We start from the raw sequence: 16588 nt of genomic DNA, 5'->3' as shown, positions 1-16588 counted from the left end.
TGAATGCAGTCTCCAAGGTTCGCAGGGCCACCTCTGGTGTCAGGCACAGGTAATTATTCAAATATTATATCACTCTTAGAACACACCACATATATGTGAAAAATACACAATATAGTCAATAAACTGATTTGAACGTAACACAAATATTTATTTGGCACAGACACAGAAAAGTAACATGTAAAATAAAAATAATATTGTTGTAACGTGTATTAACTATACTATATCTTATGTTTTTTCATTTGCAGGTTTTATGATTGTCGGGCATCAGTTAATAAAAAGATGGAGAAGCATCTTCTGGCCCAGTCTACTGGAGGAAAGGCTGTGGTCTTCAGACAGTGGGAGGCAGAGCTGAGAGATGGCCTGCTTGCAGACGAGGATGTCCCTGGAGTCAGCAGAAAGAGTCCAGCCGAGCATCAGAGAGCTGGTGAGTAAAATAAAATATATCATTATATATTGCTGTTATATGTTGTTTCCAGCTCACTATATTTTTTTTTTATGATTACGCATGTAAGACTTACGTTTTACTTTACATTCATGTTTTGCAGATCGAGCAACGTCATCTGTGGAAGGATCAGCTCCAAGTTCCTGCCCTCAATATTCTGGCAGTGGTGAGTACCTAACATAAACACAAAGCAAACATAATAATAAATAAACATAATAACAAACATCTATTTAATATTTAAAGCAGACATCTCTAAATGGCGGACTGTGGGCTAAATTCATACCGAGACACTGTGCCATCCAGACCGCCACAGTCCAGCCATTTATGTGCAGTTCTGCACACTGAGCCAGAGACACAGCTGGAGACAAGGCAGCTCTGAATATTGGTCAAGAACAGAGCTTTTGAAGATAACTTTCCAAGTTAACCAGCAGGTGATTGGTTGCTAGGCAGGCCTAGCAACCAATCCCCTGCTGGTTAACTTCAGCACCTCCCGCTCCTACCCACTATTCAGTGCTGCTGTGTCTCCCACTGTGTCTCCAACTCTGTGAGACCAAATAAGGTAGCAAGGGGCAGAGCTGTGGAGGCTGTATTCTGACAGGGGCAGAGCTGGGAGGTTAAGATGGGAAACTGGCAGAGATGCAGGGTGCTGTGTAATGTGAAGGGGCCCAGAGATGCAGGGTGCTGTGTAATGTGAAGGGGCCCAGAGATGCAGGGTGCTGTGTAATGTGAAAGGGCCCAGAAGGGGTCCAGAGATGCAGGGTGCTGTGTAATGTGAAGGGGCCCAGAGATGCAGGGTGCTGTGTAATGTGAAGGGGCCCAGAGATGCAGGGTGCTGTGTAATGTGAAAGGGCCCAGAAGGGGCCCAGAGATGCAGGGTGCTGTGTAATGTGAAGGGGCCCAGAGATGCAGGGTGCTGTGTAATGTGAAGGGGCCCAGAGATGCAGGGGGCTGTGTAATGTGAAGGGAGCCAGAGTTGCAGGGGGCTGTGATGTGAAGGAGGGCAATGGACAAAGCTGTGGGGAGGTGCTATGAAGGTGGCGGAGAAGATTAAGATACCATTGAGAACGGAGGTTCAGAACACTACTGTAAACTGTGATGTGAAGAGGGATTGTGATATGCCAGGGGACTGAGGAAACTGATGTAATAATGGGATTGAGAAATAAAAGAGGAGGGGCTGTCAAAGCACAATTTAGCAATGATTTGTCCTCTTATCTGGGACTTGCAAGGATCCTTTTTTTGTTATGAAGTCAGATTTATGACATCTGGCTTCTGCTGTGCTGCCGAAGCCGGGTGACAATCCTCTGCCGTCCATTCTCTGGCTGAGAGATTAGCTGATTGTTCTCAGCCAATAAATGGCACACTGTACAAGGGAATAAAAAAATAAAATAAAGCTCAAATAAGTCCTGTAGCATACCACTTCACGCAAAATAATGTATCTGTACAGCGCTTTGAGGAAGTGGTTGTACCGGGGTGATAAGCAACTGTAGCCGTCACCCCGGTACCTCTTTTTAGATCTGTTGGTTGGCTTTGCTATGATAACAACCGATGCGGTTCCAAAGCTGCTCAGCTGTCATCATAAGGAGTGGGAGAGGATACGACAAGCCCCCCGCCTGCCGCTTTCCACCACTTCGCCCAGGTCTCCAGTCTGGAACGACCAGCCAGCACGTCCGCCGGCATGCCAGAGTCGCAAACAAAGCCAGAATCGGCTTCAATCGAGTCTCCAATGTAGTAACTCAGAAGTTACATACTTGTTTACATACGATTACGTACGATATGAAAAAGTCCACAGTATTCAAATATGCAGATTTTTGCTTTTTGAATACTTGTACATGCAAAGGAGGGATTTGGGGAATGGGATTTTTTTAAAAGTAAAACTGGAAAAACAAAACAAATAAGAACAAAATAAATTATTTGAAAGTGCCTATAATGGTGTTCAAATCACACTTGTGAGGTATCACCGCGATCCCCACATTGAGAGAAATAATTATAGCAAAAGATCTCTTCTGTAACTCTAAACTGGTAATCGTAAAACAAAAATCCCATGCTCATCTATAGTGATTTTCTAAGTACTGTAGTTTCTTGCCATTCCAAGAGCGTTTGCAATTTTAAACCATAAGATGTTCGATATATATTTACTTTGAGTAACATCGTCTATCACAATATTCCAAAAAAATTGGTCTAAATAAATCTACTGTAAATTTTTTTTTTTAATTCTGTAAATTTTTCCCTAAAAATTGCTTTTGAAAGGCCGCTGTGCAAATACACATTTATATATATATATATATATATATATATATATATATATATATATATATATATGATGTTTGTGGTTCTCAGTAATTTTCTAGCAAAAAATAATGATTTTAAATTGTAAACAATAACTGACAGAAATAGGCTTGGTCCAGAAGTGGTTACCTTAACTCTTTTATTCTATCTTTAACAGAAAGCGTGAGCCATATCCCGGACCCTCCAGCGCCAGCTACTGTCAGGAAGCAGCGGCACATTACTCCCCAACGTGAGTAGAATACGCAAGCTGCCAATATAAAGAAACAGGACAGGAGGCACCATCATCATCCACACTTTACAAACAAGCATTATAAAACACATAAAAAGCTATTTAACAACCATCCATTTTTAAGTTCATACACACACACCTCAAACTAGGGGTCGACCGATTATTGGTGGCCGATTAGTCACTTTTTTGTAATAAAAAGTGGTTACCTTAACTCTTTTATTCTATCTTTAACAGAAAGCGTGAGCCATATCCCGGACCCTCCAGCGTCAGCTACTGTCAGGAAGCAGCGCCACATTACTCCCCAATGTGAGTAGAATACGCAAGCTGCCAATATAAAGAAACAGGACAGGAGGCACCATCATCATCCACACTTTACAAACAAGCATTATAAAACACATAAAAAGCTATTTAACAACCATCCATTTTTAAGTTCATACACACACACCTCAAACTAGGGGTCGACCGATTATTGGTGGCCGATTAGTCACTTTTTTGTAATAAAAAGTGGTTACCTTAACTCTTTTATTCTATCTTTAACAGAAAGCGTGAGCCATATCCCGGACCCTCCAGCGCCAGCTACTGTCAGGAAGCAGCGCCACATTACTCCCCAACGTGAGTAGAATACGCAAGCTGCCAATATAAAGAAACAGGACAGGAGGCACCATCATCATCCACACTTTACAAACAAGCATTATAAAACACATAAAGAGCTATTTAACAACCATCCATTTTTAAGTTCATACACACACACCTCAAAGTAGGGGTCGACGGATTATTGGTGGCCACTTTTTTTAATAATCGTTATCGTTGACAAACTTACCAATATAGTGCTTCAAAGTGTTGTACTGGGGTGATGCCTGCAGCGGCAGACATCACCCGGTACCGTTTTTTAACAACCAATATGGCTAAGCAGCCGCTTGTCTGTTATTACAAACAGCCGGAGGGGATGTCCTCCCCAGAAGTGCAGTCACTGTAAATCTGAGGAGAAAGTCTGAAATGAGGTGGAGCTCTGCTGATTTTATCATCCAATCGTGTACAAGCAAACATTCTGTTTTTTTTATGTTCCTTGCATGTCCCCCCTCAGATCTAGAGTGCGCTTGTAGTGGAAAGTGTATTTTCCTTTAGTAAATAGACCCCACTGTTTGTATTGTAACCTATAATTGTTTATTCTATTACTACAATATTTGGAAATGCATCTGATCTTAGTATCCGACCGCCACTACAATCGGCCACCAGTAACTAGGGTGGAACTTAAAAAAGAGTAGCAAAAATAAAATATTTGCTATATAATGCATTTGTTAACCTAAAAAAAAAAACCTGTTCCCTTAACAACTTAAGGAAGGACCACACGCCGCAGTTATACGTCGGCTGTTTGAAGAGGACCACCATTGTTATGGCTGGTATCTTCTTCAGCGGGCAGTCCTCTTTCAGATAAAAGTGGTCACTGCGGCGGACTTGCCGCAAGTTCACTTTTATCAGGGGCATGAGAGGCCCACCATGCTCCAGTCGCCTCTGCCGCTTACCAGTAGCAGTGGAGACGATCAGGTCCACTTCTGCCCTCCTGTCTTAAAGGGGCTTTTTTTGGGGGGGGGGGGAATATGAAAATTTGTTTTATATACATTTATTGTTGCATTTTAGTGTAATTAGGAGATCTGAGGTCTTTTTGACCCCAGATTTCACATTAAAGAGGACCTGTTATTCTTTTTTTCTATTACATGGGATGTTTACATTCCTTGTAATAGGAATATATGTGACACAAAATGTATTTGTTTTTTAAAGGACAGGGTCAAAAAATAAAAAAATAAAAAGTAAAATAATTATTTTTATTCTAATGTCTAGAAATCTATTTCTTTGAATGCTATCATCAACATTGGCTATCTCGTCTATTTCAGATCAACAAGACCAGTCAGAGGGGAGAGCGCAATGCAGCCTGCCTTGCTCACCTGTCCTTATTTGCGAGGACATTGAGCTCCAGAATGAGCCAGAGCTGACCCCTGTGATTCCCCAGACTCCTGTCTTCTCCCCATGGCCAGAGGAGGCCACGGGCCATGTTTCCCGCATCCTGCCACCATCTGATGCTGCCCCTGGTGTGCCTCTACAGGAGCAGCCACAGCTGTTGCCCCCTCGTACCCAGATGGCACTGCCATCTACTGCTGTTCCCGATGCAGTGCATCAGAGGCTCCTCAGAGAACTTCAGAGTCTGGCAAGTGACAATAGAAGGATGTCACGGGACATCAGGAGGTTAACCCGGAGCATTCAACTTGCAGCCAGGCAACAGACTGACCATATGGAGATTATGTTGGCCCGAGTAAACCAACAGCAGAACCAGGCAATGGAGCATTTGAGACTCTCTTTGATGGAAGCAATTTCCAGGCACAATGCTCCATTGCCTGGGAGCTCGTCTGCTAGTACTCAGAGCAGCAGAGAACCCTCTCCTTCGGAAATCTGAGGGCTAGTTCTTCCTCTGTTCCAGGACCCAAGGCAGCTCAGCTCACCTTTTTGTTAATAGTTGCATATATGTATACGTGTTAATATTTTTTTTTTTTCTACGTTTGTTTGTGCAAATTATTTTTGCCTAATAAAAGCATACTTTAGTGCTTAGATATTGATTATTATGTGACATTGTATACTTTATTACATAGCTGGTTGCTTAATAAAAACTCACATGCTATCACACATGGTAATCAACGTAAACAGTTAAAAGAACATCTTTGCCAGTTATCACCAACAACTTCATTTAGGTTTAGCTAGGTATTATACTGCCTCACTGACCTTAGTATTCTCTTTCTTTTTCTGCATCATTATATGTTGTAGTTCAAAGTTGCAGTAACAGAAATGGAAATGGTATTAGGCCGCGTACACACGGGCGGACTGTTCGCCCAACCTTGTCCGCTGAACAGTGTTTGGGCGGACAGTCCGCTCGTGTGTGGGCTTTCAGCGGACAGTTTCAGCGGACAGTTGGACGGACAAAGTCTTTCGGAAATTCCGAAAAACTGTCCGCTGAAACTGTGTTTGAGCGAACAGTCCGCCCGTGTGTGGGCCTGTCCGCTGTACTTTCGAAATGAGCGGACTGTTCCCGCTCGGAAAGTCCGCCCATTTCGAGCGCGTGTACAGGTAGGCGGGGCCCGCGAAGGAGACGTCGCGGGCTCCGCCGCCTGGAATGGGCTTAAAGGGGAACCCCAACGCCGAAAAAAATCGGCGTGGGGGTTCCCCCAAAGTCCACACCAGACCCTTGTCCGAGCACGCTACCCGGCCGGCCAGGAAAGGGGGGCGAGCGAGCGCGCCCCCCCTCCTGAGCCGTACCAGGCCGCGTGCCCTCAACATGGGGGGTGCCTTGGGGAAGGGGGGGCCGCGCGGCCCCCCCACCCCAAAGCACCTTGTCCCCATGTTGATGAGGACAAGGGCCTCTTCCCGACAACCCTGGCCGTTGGTTGTCGGGGTCTGCGGGCGGGGGGCTTATCGGAATCCGGGAGCCCCCTTTAAGAAGGGGGCCCCCGGATACCGGCCCCCCACCCTATGTGAATGAGTATGGGGTACAATGTACCCCTACCCATTCACCTGTGAAATAAAGTACAAAAAAAAACACAACACAGGGAAAAAATATTTTATTGCACAGCTCCGGGGGTCTTCCGTCTTCGGGGGTCTTCTCGCCGGACTCCTCCGCTATCTGTGTGTAGCTCTTTTACTAGCGGAGGAGTCCGGCTTTCTTCCTCCCCGCCGCCGGCCTCTTCTCCCGACTTCGGGGGTCTTGTCCCCCTCTTCGGTTCTTCTGCCGGGCCACCGCGCCTTCTTGTAGCTCTTTTGCAGGCGGTGGCCCGGTCTTCTGTCGCCGCTGCCTTCCGTTCTTCTGTCGCCACCTTCGGTTCTTCTGCCGGGCCACCGCGCCTTCTTGTAGCTCTTTTACAGGCGGTGGCCCGGTCTTCTGTCGCCGCTGTCGTCGCCGCCGCCGCCGCCGCCGCCTTCCGTTCTTGTTCTTCTTCTTGTTGTTCTTCTTCTTCTCCTGGAGATGTTGACTCGACGAGCTCTCCGGCCGGAATGCCAGAGCCGCGCTGTGCGGTCACTTATATAGTGACAATGGGGCGGTGTCACATGGTATATGTCACATGGGTTGGTCACATGGGTTGATGTCACATGGGGACTATGACATCGTAAGGGGGCGGGGTCACCATGTGACCAACCCATGTGACATATACCATGTGACACCGCCCCATTGTCACTATATAAGTGACCGCACAGCGCGGCTCTGGCATTCCGGCCGGAGAGCTCGTCGAGTCAACATCTCCAGGAGAAGAAGAAGAAGAACAAGAAGAAGAACAAGAACGGAAGGCGGCGGCGGCGGCGACGACAGCGGCGACAGAAGACCGGGCCACCGCCTGTAAAAGAGCTACAAGAAGGCGCGGTGGCCCGGCAGAAGAACCGAAGGCGGCGACAGAAGAACGGAAGGCAGCGGCGACAGAAGACCGGGCCACCGCCTGCAAAAGAGCTACAAGAAGGCGCGGTGGCCCGGCAGAAGAACCGAAGAGGGGGACAAGACCCCCGAAGTCGGGAGAAGAGGCCGGCGGCGGGGAGGAAGAAAGCCGGACTCCTCCGCTAGTAAAAGAGCTACACACAGATAGCGGAGGAGTCCGGCGAGAAGACCCCCGAAGACGGAAGACCCCCGGAGCTGTGCAATAAAATATTTTTTCCCTGTGTTGTGTTTTTTTTTGTACTTTATTTCACAGGTGAATGGGTAGGGGTACATTGTACCCCATACTCATTCACATAGGGTGGGGGGCCGGTATCCGGGGGCCCCCTTCTTAAAGGGGGCTCCCGGATTCCGATAAGCCCCCCGCCCGCAGACCCCGACAACCAACGGCCAGGGTTGTCGGGAAGAGGCCCTTGTCCTCATCAACATGGGGACAAGGTGCTTTGGGGTGGGGGGCCGCGCGGCCCCCCCTTCCCCAAGGCACCCCCCATGTTGAGGGCACGCGGCCTGGTACGGCTCAGGAGGGGGGGCGCGCTCGCTCGCCCCCCTTTCCTGGCCGGCCGGGTAGCGTGCTCGGACAAGGGTCTGGTGTGGACTTTGGGGGAACCCCCACGCCGATTTTTTTCGGCGTTGGGGTTCCCCTTTAAGCCCATTCCAGGCGGCGGAGCCCGCGACGTCTCCTTCGCGGGCCCCGCCTACCTGTACACGCGCTCGAAATGGGCGGATTTGCCTCCTCCTTACGTGGGCGAGTCCGTTCATTTCAAAAGTTGAGCGAACTGTTTGGCAAACAGTTCGCTGAAACAGTCCGCTCGTGTGTGGGCAAGTCCGCTCATGCAAATTTTGAGCGGACTGTTTGCCGAAACTGTTTGACGAACAAGGTTGGGCAAACAGTCCGCGAGTGTGTACGCGGCCTCAGTCATGATGACTAATACTATTTCCATTTCTGTTACTGAAACTTTGGACTACAACATCTAATGACCTTGAAAAGTGTTCTATACAGCTGTTTATTTTATGTTTGAAAGGAACATGCATCACTTGAGATTCCCTCCACGTATGGATACTGGTATTGGATACGAGCAATCTTTTATCTGTACTCGTCAATACCAAATACCATTACCTGTGTCCAGGTGCCACGAGGGAGCTTGGCGCCGGCTTCCCTGCCAATCAAGAATCCGGGAGGCCTGGCTTCCTGATAAGTTGTGAAGCCGGCATCACGCTCTCTAACAGCACCTGGATGCACCTGAATTTGGTATTGACGACAAGCACAGATAAACAGATAAATTACTCGTATCCAATACTGCTATTGTGCATCCCTACATACAAGTTTGCCATTATTCATACATCCACAGGCCCAAGTCGAGCACCTGCCCATTCTGGTAGGTACCTAAATTAGAAATGTTTTGCACTGTTCAATATTTATTTTTACAATTCTTGTTCTACAACAAAATGTAGTATGCTACTATGGTGATAGTATTCAGGGCCAGTTCAGTGATAGTATTCAGCGCCGTAGACAACAGTGCATTCACAGGGTTAATCCCCATTCACAAATCCAGCCTTGCCATATTTGACGTCTCCCGCACGCATGCGCGGAGCGGCGTCTTGGTTGGCCGGAGCAGCGATACCCAGAAGTAACCTTCCAGGTATCTGTGGAGAGATGGCTGCGGCTGGAGGGGGAGATGAGGACGACTTTGGGGGCCCCGATCTAAGGTAAGTGATGCATAATGAGCTAGTATGCTAGTCACACTAGCTCACTATAGCTTTGTCTCGCAGGTGGTTTTTCAAAAGAAGAAAAAATAACGTGTTTACAACCACTTTAATACTTACCAAAGTCTAGAAATCCTCCGATATGATTTCGTCTTCTTCCAATTTCTCTTCAAGGTCATACAGCAGTAGCATTACTTTCACTATGCTGGGAAAGAGAGAGAGAAAGTTTATTTGCTACATCAAGGAATATGGTTGAGAGAAAGCGAGAATAAGAAAAGAGAGTGTTACATACATAGTGGACAGACACAGTGTATAGCGAGGGAAACGGCTGGATCCATAAGAGGACATGGTGGACAGAAAGAGATAAAATAGGAAAGTGTTAATAAGCAAAAAGTGTTTTATATATATATATATATATATATATATATATATATATATATATATATATATATATATATCTCAATGATTGATTGACAAGACAGTAAGTTGGCTATTAAAAAGTTAATCACCTTTTTTGGTTGAATCCCGAGGGGTAAGCTTTTCCAGTCTTGCTATGTAGTGTGGTCTTCAGGAGGAGTGCCCTAATCTGTAGCCAGCTAATGTAATATGGTTGGATTCGACAAGGCAGCACATAGCAGCAGGCTGTCATCACTACACCATAGGTCCAGTTGAAGGCGACACAAAGTAACTTTTTTGGTAATGTAGTGGGAGCAGTGGGAGACAGTATAGCCAATGCCTGGACTTGTGATGTCTGTGTTATTTTAGATTTACAGGTGTGCAGGACATGGTAACTACATTTACAGGTGTCTCCTACAGCTCCTATTAATCCACCCCTCTGCACTACTATCGTCCAGTCTTCAGTGCTGCTTCCTGTAGCTAAAGTTTCAGGTTTAGAGTCACCGTATTCAGGGGTGGAGGTTCTTTCCACCCCTAAAATCTCAGTGAATCTCCAAAATTCCAGGTCCCAAATAGACAATTGTAAAATCAGAGAAAACTTTACATCAGTCCTCTCCTTTTCATTCACTATCCCGGAACCTTCTCACACTACATGGGTGAGATCCCTGAATAAACAAACTGCAATGAAACTGCAATGAAACGGATTACCAACTACAGTGCAAACACTACATTTATTCTCATTGGAGAAGCGACGATTGAGAGGGGCCATGATAATCTACAAATACCTCAATGGGGATCCCAGCATAGGAAAAAACAATAAAGTCTCATAGACTGTAATAGGACACGGGGTCATACAATGAGGCATGAGGAGAAGTGGTTTAACCTTAAACTTTGCAGAGGGTTTTCCACTATCAGGCCAATAAGGAATGGATGTGGAACACTTCCACAACCAGTTTTGGCTGTGGGGAGAATGGATACTTTTAAAAGACTCTTGGGTATATATCTTAAAGAACACAATACAGCCTACTGTAACTATTCAAAACTAAAAAAAAAATTTGTTTTCTTTTTTTTTACTTTATATTGTTTTTTTGTGGAACAACACTGCATTGTTTAGACTCTAAATGTGTTATAACGCTTTATGTTAATCATTCAAAAACATGTAAGGAAACACTGAACAAAAATAAAAAACATTTTTTTGGACTTTCATTCAATATCATAGCTTAGAACTGGGTATTCCAGCTTTGGCAAGTTGACTTTTAGGAAAGCAAGTTTTTCCATTAGATGGGGGGCCAGTTGTGAACGTTGGGGGCACAATATGTTACCAGTAACAGAAAAAACGCTTTCACTTTGAACAGTGGTAGGTGGGCATGAGAGGAGTTCCTGGGCTACTTGAGAGAGAGCTGGCCAAATATCTCTCTTGTCATCCCAGAATTCTAAAGGATTTACAGTGGGGGAAAAAATGGGCTCTGCAAGGTATGTAGTTACCATGTCCTGCACACCAATTTTTTTTAGGGAGGGAAGTCTGATGGGTCCCACTACGCTGTCTATTGCCCAAAACAAAACAGAGGCTGCTTTGGTGGACTGAGTAGTGGTTGCACTATTGCTATGGCTACTGGACAGAGACACAGAGTCATCTTCCTCCAGCTCTGCTTCTTCATCCTCTTCCTCACGTTGAAGCCTTGAGTTTTTTTGATGTTTCTCTCTGACCCTCTCTACCAATTTATCTCGCCAGAAGGTCAGGGAATTGGATCCCAGGGCAAGCTTGCCCTTCATCCGTGGATCACAAAGAGTGGCCAACATTACTTCAGGGCATGAGTCTGTGAGCTCTTTCAGCCGCCTACTTATTTCAACCTTATACCTCCTGAGCAGGGCCATTACTTCTGGTATATGTCCCCCAGGCAACACCTCCTTATATGAAAGAAAGGCATCTATGTTACTAACCAGATATGACATGAGTGGTACTACTTCCGATATGCTGGCACTTTCTTGGCTCATTTGTTCGGTGACAGCCTTGAAAGGCTTGAGTACTGCCACAAGCTGAGCAATCATTGCCCAATCCTCCCTAGCAAGCGGTCTGCTAATTCCAATGTAATGGTCGCTTGACATGGCATGAAGGGCCTTCTGCTGTTCTAGTATGCGTTCCAACATATCCAAAGTTGAATTCCATCTCGTGACAACATCAATTTTGAGGCGGTGCTCATTCAGCCCTTGTTTTTTTTGCTCCTTTCTGAGGATATGGCTATCTTTGACACTACGATGAAAGTGTGCCGCAATCTTGCGACACGAGTCAAGTAGTGCGGCCAGCTTTCCAGATGTGTTGTCCTCAGAAAGGGCATCTTTCACAACAAGATTTAGCAAATGGGCAGAGCAGCGCACACTCACATATTTCCCATCCCGTACAGCTTTGAGCATATTTGACCCCCCATCTGTAACAATAAAGCCCATCTCTGCCTGAGTACCTGCCTGCTCTCCCAACCACTGTGCCACCATCCTCTTCAGAGATTGAAGAATGTTGTGGGAAGTGTGTTGCTCATCCATGACCTCAGCATGGAGAAGGAAGGAACGGTATCCTTGCTTGGCTAAGGTGGTTGAGCCTCTTGCCCCGGAACATAACATGTCTTGCGGCACCTTAGGTTGCCACCAATGTGCTGTCAGGGACAAAAAGGCATGCTGGCCACTTGGAGCACTCCATAAATCTGTGGTGAAGTGCACCGACTGCCCAGGAGCCTTTGCCAGCTCCTCCTTCAACACTCCAACACATGAGCTGTAAAGGGATGGCACTATAGTACGGCTAAATGTTGTACGAGAAGGTACTTTGTAGCCCGGGGCCAGAGTTTCCAAAAGTTGTTTAAAGGGCTCTCCTTCAACCATATTAAAAGGAGCTCCTCCAACTGCTATGAGCTGTGCTATTAATCTTGTAACTTTACGCGACTGCTGGCGGGACATGACTTTTGCATGAAAGGCACCAACTTGTTCAAGGGTCGCCTGTGTGTATGTGGAATAGCGGGTATTTGACATTTGACTCGATGATGCTGTGGCAGAAGTGGCATGATAAATATGTGACTTAGCCTGTGTACTGCTAATAGCAATAGTCAAAACTGAATTTACACTAGTTGTGCATGGAGGAGAAGCCACACCATGTTCCTCCCTTAGTAGCACAGCTTGGTGGTGAGAGCGCATGTGTTGATTCATGCCTGCATTTGTAAGATGTCCTATCTTTTGCCCACGGCTCACCTCCCGACAGCATAGTTTACATTTGGCTATGTGTCCATCACCATTTGCTGTAAAGTACTTCCATATCTGGGAAAGGCGTCTGGAAGAGCCACTGGATGCAGGTGCTGAAGATTGCTCTGCTGAGGTTACAGCAGCCTGCTGTGCTGGAACAACTGGTTGCTTGGCTGTGGTCTGTGACTTGACCACAGGGGGCATAAAGATAGCGGGAATGGTGGCAATGTCTGGCTTTGGGGGCCTAGCCTGAATGGTGGCACCGGTGGCAGAACTTTTAGATACAAGGGCAGGAGACTCTAAGGCCGCGTACACCCGGAGCAGACTGTATGGCCTACTTAGTCCGTCGAAAAACATTTCAGCGGACAGTCCGCTCGTGTGTGGGCTTCAGCGGACTTTTTCAGCGTGCAGTCTGACGTACTAAGTATTTGGGAATTTCCGTAATTCTGTCCGTCATACTTTGGTTTCAGCGGACAATCCGCTCGTCAGTAGGCTAGTTCGACGGACTAAGAATGGCGCATGCTCAGAAAGGATTTACATGGCAAAAGGTTGCATTGCTGTGTATTGGACTTCCTATTTCTAGTCCCGTGCTGTACACGTCATCGCGCAAGCTTTCGACGGACTGTTTCTGCATCCGTGTGTGGTCAAGTCCGTTCATTCGAAAGTAGGACGGACTGTCCGTCGGATTGTATGACGGACTAAGTAGGCCATACAGTCCGCCCGTGTGTACGCAGCTTAATATTGAAATTGGAGAAGATGGAGAGTTCATTAGAGGTGACATTTGTGGTGAAGGTGATGAATATAGAAGAGGTGATTTACTGGTGTCATCTGCAAATGGACGTCTACTACACTCACGTCCGTAGTCAGGCTGCTGAATGTCTATTTCCCCTGATATTAAGGGCACATGCAGAGTTCCCTCATTATCAAATCTACCCTCAGCAAATGTTGTGTCAGTGGCAATAGAAGTAGTATTGTTGCTTGCTGTGGCAATGTCAGCATAATTCTCCAAATCTAGCACCTCCTTTTTTGGCTGTTTGTGTGGATTTAAAGCCCATAAACCCTGTGCAGTAATTACACGGCCTTTGCTGTAGAACTTAGATGTTATTACAGCAGTTATGTTTGAAGTAGTTGGAACATTGGTGGTTGTGTTAGTGGGTATGGGGTTGCTAAACAGCCGGCGCTTAGTAGGTGGCTTAATCTTCCTAGTCTGCACACTGGCAGTATTAGCAGCTCCTCCAATTACACTGTTTGTTCTTTTTAGTTTAATAGATGGGCTGCTCAGCTGACTACTTGCACTGCTTTCTCTCTGTCTCCTCATGCTAACAGCTCTGTTGGACATCTGACCATGGTCAGAAGAAATAAGTACTGATGCACTGGTGGTGGTGCTGCTGCTGCTTGTGCTGCTACCATGAGCACTTTTGCTGAATGTGTGAGCAGTCTGACTCTGAGAAGGCTCCATCATAAAAACACAGTCAGAGCCTGTCCTCCTCAATCAAACAACTATGACACTGCCTGCCCTGAAACAGTTACTTCACTGACTTCACAGTCACACAGCTATCTGATCACCTGACTACCTAGCCCCACCCTGATACCTTTATGACTGCAATAAGTGTAAAAAAATTAATTAATCGTCCTAATATCTCAATCCCACTATCTCCCTCTAAAACATCAATAACAATAATAATTGTTGACAACTACTAGAGTAGATTTTAAGACAGTCTATTCAAGGCAATTAGAAAAAGGCACACCTCTTCAAAGACAAACCACAAGAAGACACTCACACTCTCAGTCTCTCTATCTGTGTTGTGGTAAACCCTGCCAGTAGGATTCGTTTTATATAGATTCATTCATAGTCCCACCCACAATAAGAAATTAAAGTAGCTGATTGGACAATTCTGATTGGACATTGTTCTAATATTTTTCGTTTCAAATTCGATTTGATTCGATTAGATTCGATTCGAAGAAGCTCTGTCTATATATATATATATATATATATATATATATATATATATATATAAAATATTTTTTGACATTCGAATTTCGTATAGAATGAATTCGAATTTGAATAGAAAAGATTTTAATAGAATAGAAAAGAATAGACTAGAAAAAAAATAGAACAGAATAGAATAAAATATAATATATTCTATTCTGTTCTATTGTTTTTCTAGTCTATTCTCTATTTCCATTCTAATCTTTTCTATTCAAATTCGAATTCATTCTATACGAAATTCGAATGTCGGAAAGAAATATATATGTATTAGAAAACCACCATCTTCCGAAATTCGAATTTAGTATATAATGATTTCACCAAATCACCAAATTTGGGGTTTCTAGCACCAAGTGACCCCGAGATACATGGCCCTAAAGTTGGGTCACAAAATATTTTCGAATGCGGTTGAAATAATTTTGAATCATGTTGAAACCATTTCGAATGCGGTTGAAATAATGTTGAATCATGTTGAAATCATTTCGAATGCGGTTGAAATCATTTCGAATCATGTTCAAATAATTTCGAATGCGGTTGAAATAATTTCGAATTATGTTCAAATCATTTCGAATCCGGTATTGAGTCGAATTTTGGCTGAATTCTGTTGAATTCGTTAGCATTGTAATTCGGTAATTCGGATGCATCCGAATGTCCGAATAATGAAAATTCGTCCGAGTTTCGATTCGTAACGAAACAAAATGCACATGTCTATTGCCTTTGACTATCCAGGCCTCTTTAAATTCTCCCACAGTCACTCACAGCTATGCTGGAGGGGATGTGGAGAAATTGGAAACCTTGTGCATATTTTATGGTCTTGTAAGAACCTGAATAGTTTTTGGAATTCAGTGTTTCGCTTGATCTCTTCAGTTACGGGGATGATTACCCGTCCAAATGTAAGCCTAGCTCTTCTGAATTTGGGTATTGAGGTTTCCCCCCGGATCTCCGCACAGTGGTTATTCATGTGCTTTTGGCTGCTAGACTGCTTATAACCAGAAAATGGAGAAGCGATGCGGCACCAAACATATCTGAAATCTACTCAACCATACAGACTCACTCTGTGTATGAAATCCTTTTGGCCCGGAGACGGGGATCGGGGGGGAAGGCCACACGCCAGTGGAAAATTTGGATGGAGCAGTTCCCTGTATAAGCTTAATGATGACTACTTATTGTAACTTAGTGATCTCCTTCTTTTTCAATTTAACATATTGGCGATATATACATCTCTGCTGCACGCCATAATGAGATAAAGGTCCATCCGAAACCTACTCATATAGTACCCTGTTAGTTTCCCCTATCCTTTCCCTGCCCTCTCTTTATTTTTATGTTTTCTTTCCTCCTTTTACATACACTTGAATAGCTACGCTCTTAGAGGTAATTCTCTTTAACATATCTTTGTAATGTGTAGATGTGACTGTATAATCCGTTACTAATGTTATTACTGAGAACACGATATTATACAATCCCAATGGAGCGATTCTCATTATGTCAATACTAATTTTACTGTGAAAGGTGTTTACTTGAATGCTGTACGTTGTGTTTTTGAAAGGGCACTTTCTAATGTATGTACAGATTTCTGTTCTCTGTTTTCTAAAAACCCTTAATAAAAACTATTGTGAAAAAAAAAAATTCCTTTACATGGTGTATTCTCATAATATTTAGAGGTATGTATTTTTATACATGCAATTTAATGACATGGTATTTTCCAATCTTTCTTTGTTTTTATACTTTCAGTTCCCTTTATTCAGTAGCCTATTTTTTTTTTTATCCTTTTATGTCATTTTTTATAGCTAGGTGATGGAGTAACAACTGTGATATTCTATTATGTTTTTCTCCTTGTGGAGTCAAAAAGGATAG

At 44.7% G+C, this 16588-nt stretch overlaps 1 long non-coding RNA gene across 1 annotated transcript; it reads right to left on the bottom strand.

Moving 5' to 3' along the window:
* Nucleotides 1–294: 294 nt before the first annotated feature.
* Nucleotides 295–2962, bottom strand: LOC143962649 (uncharacterized). The gene is made up of 3 exons (XR_013270748.1): nucleotides 2858–2962; nucleotides 519–616; nucleotides 295–421 (listed from the first exon to the last, which is right to left on the bottom strand). It is a non-coding gene; the product is annotated as an uncharacterized LOC143962649 (long non-coding RNA).
* Between the last annotated feature and the right edge of the window lie 13626 nt (nucleotides 2963–16588).

Source organism: Lithobates pipiens, unplaced genomic scaffold (assembly GCF_037356315.1).
Source record: "Lithobates pipiens isolate NorthernLeopardFrog02 unplaced genomic scaffold, aLitPip1_a1.2 Scaffold_8, whole genome shotgun sequence".
In the NCBI taxonomy this organism is placed as follows: Eukaryota; Metazoa; Chordata; class Amphibia; order Anura; family Ranidae; genus Lithobates; species Lithobates pipiens.
The sequence above is the reverse complement of the archived record's forward strand: the minus strand, read 5'-3'. Positions and strand labels throughout refer to the sequence as shown.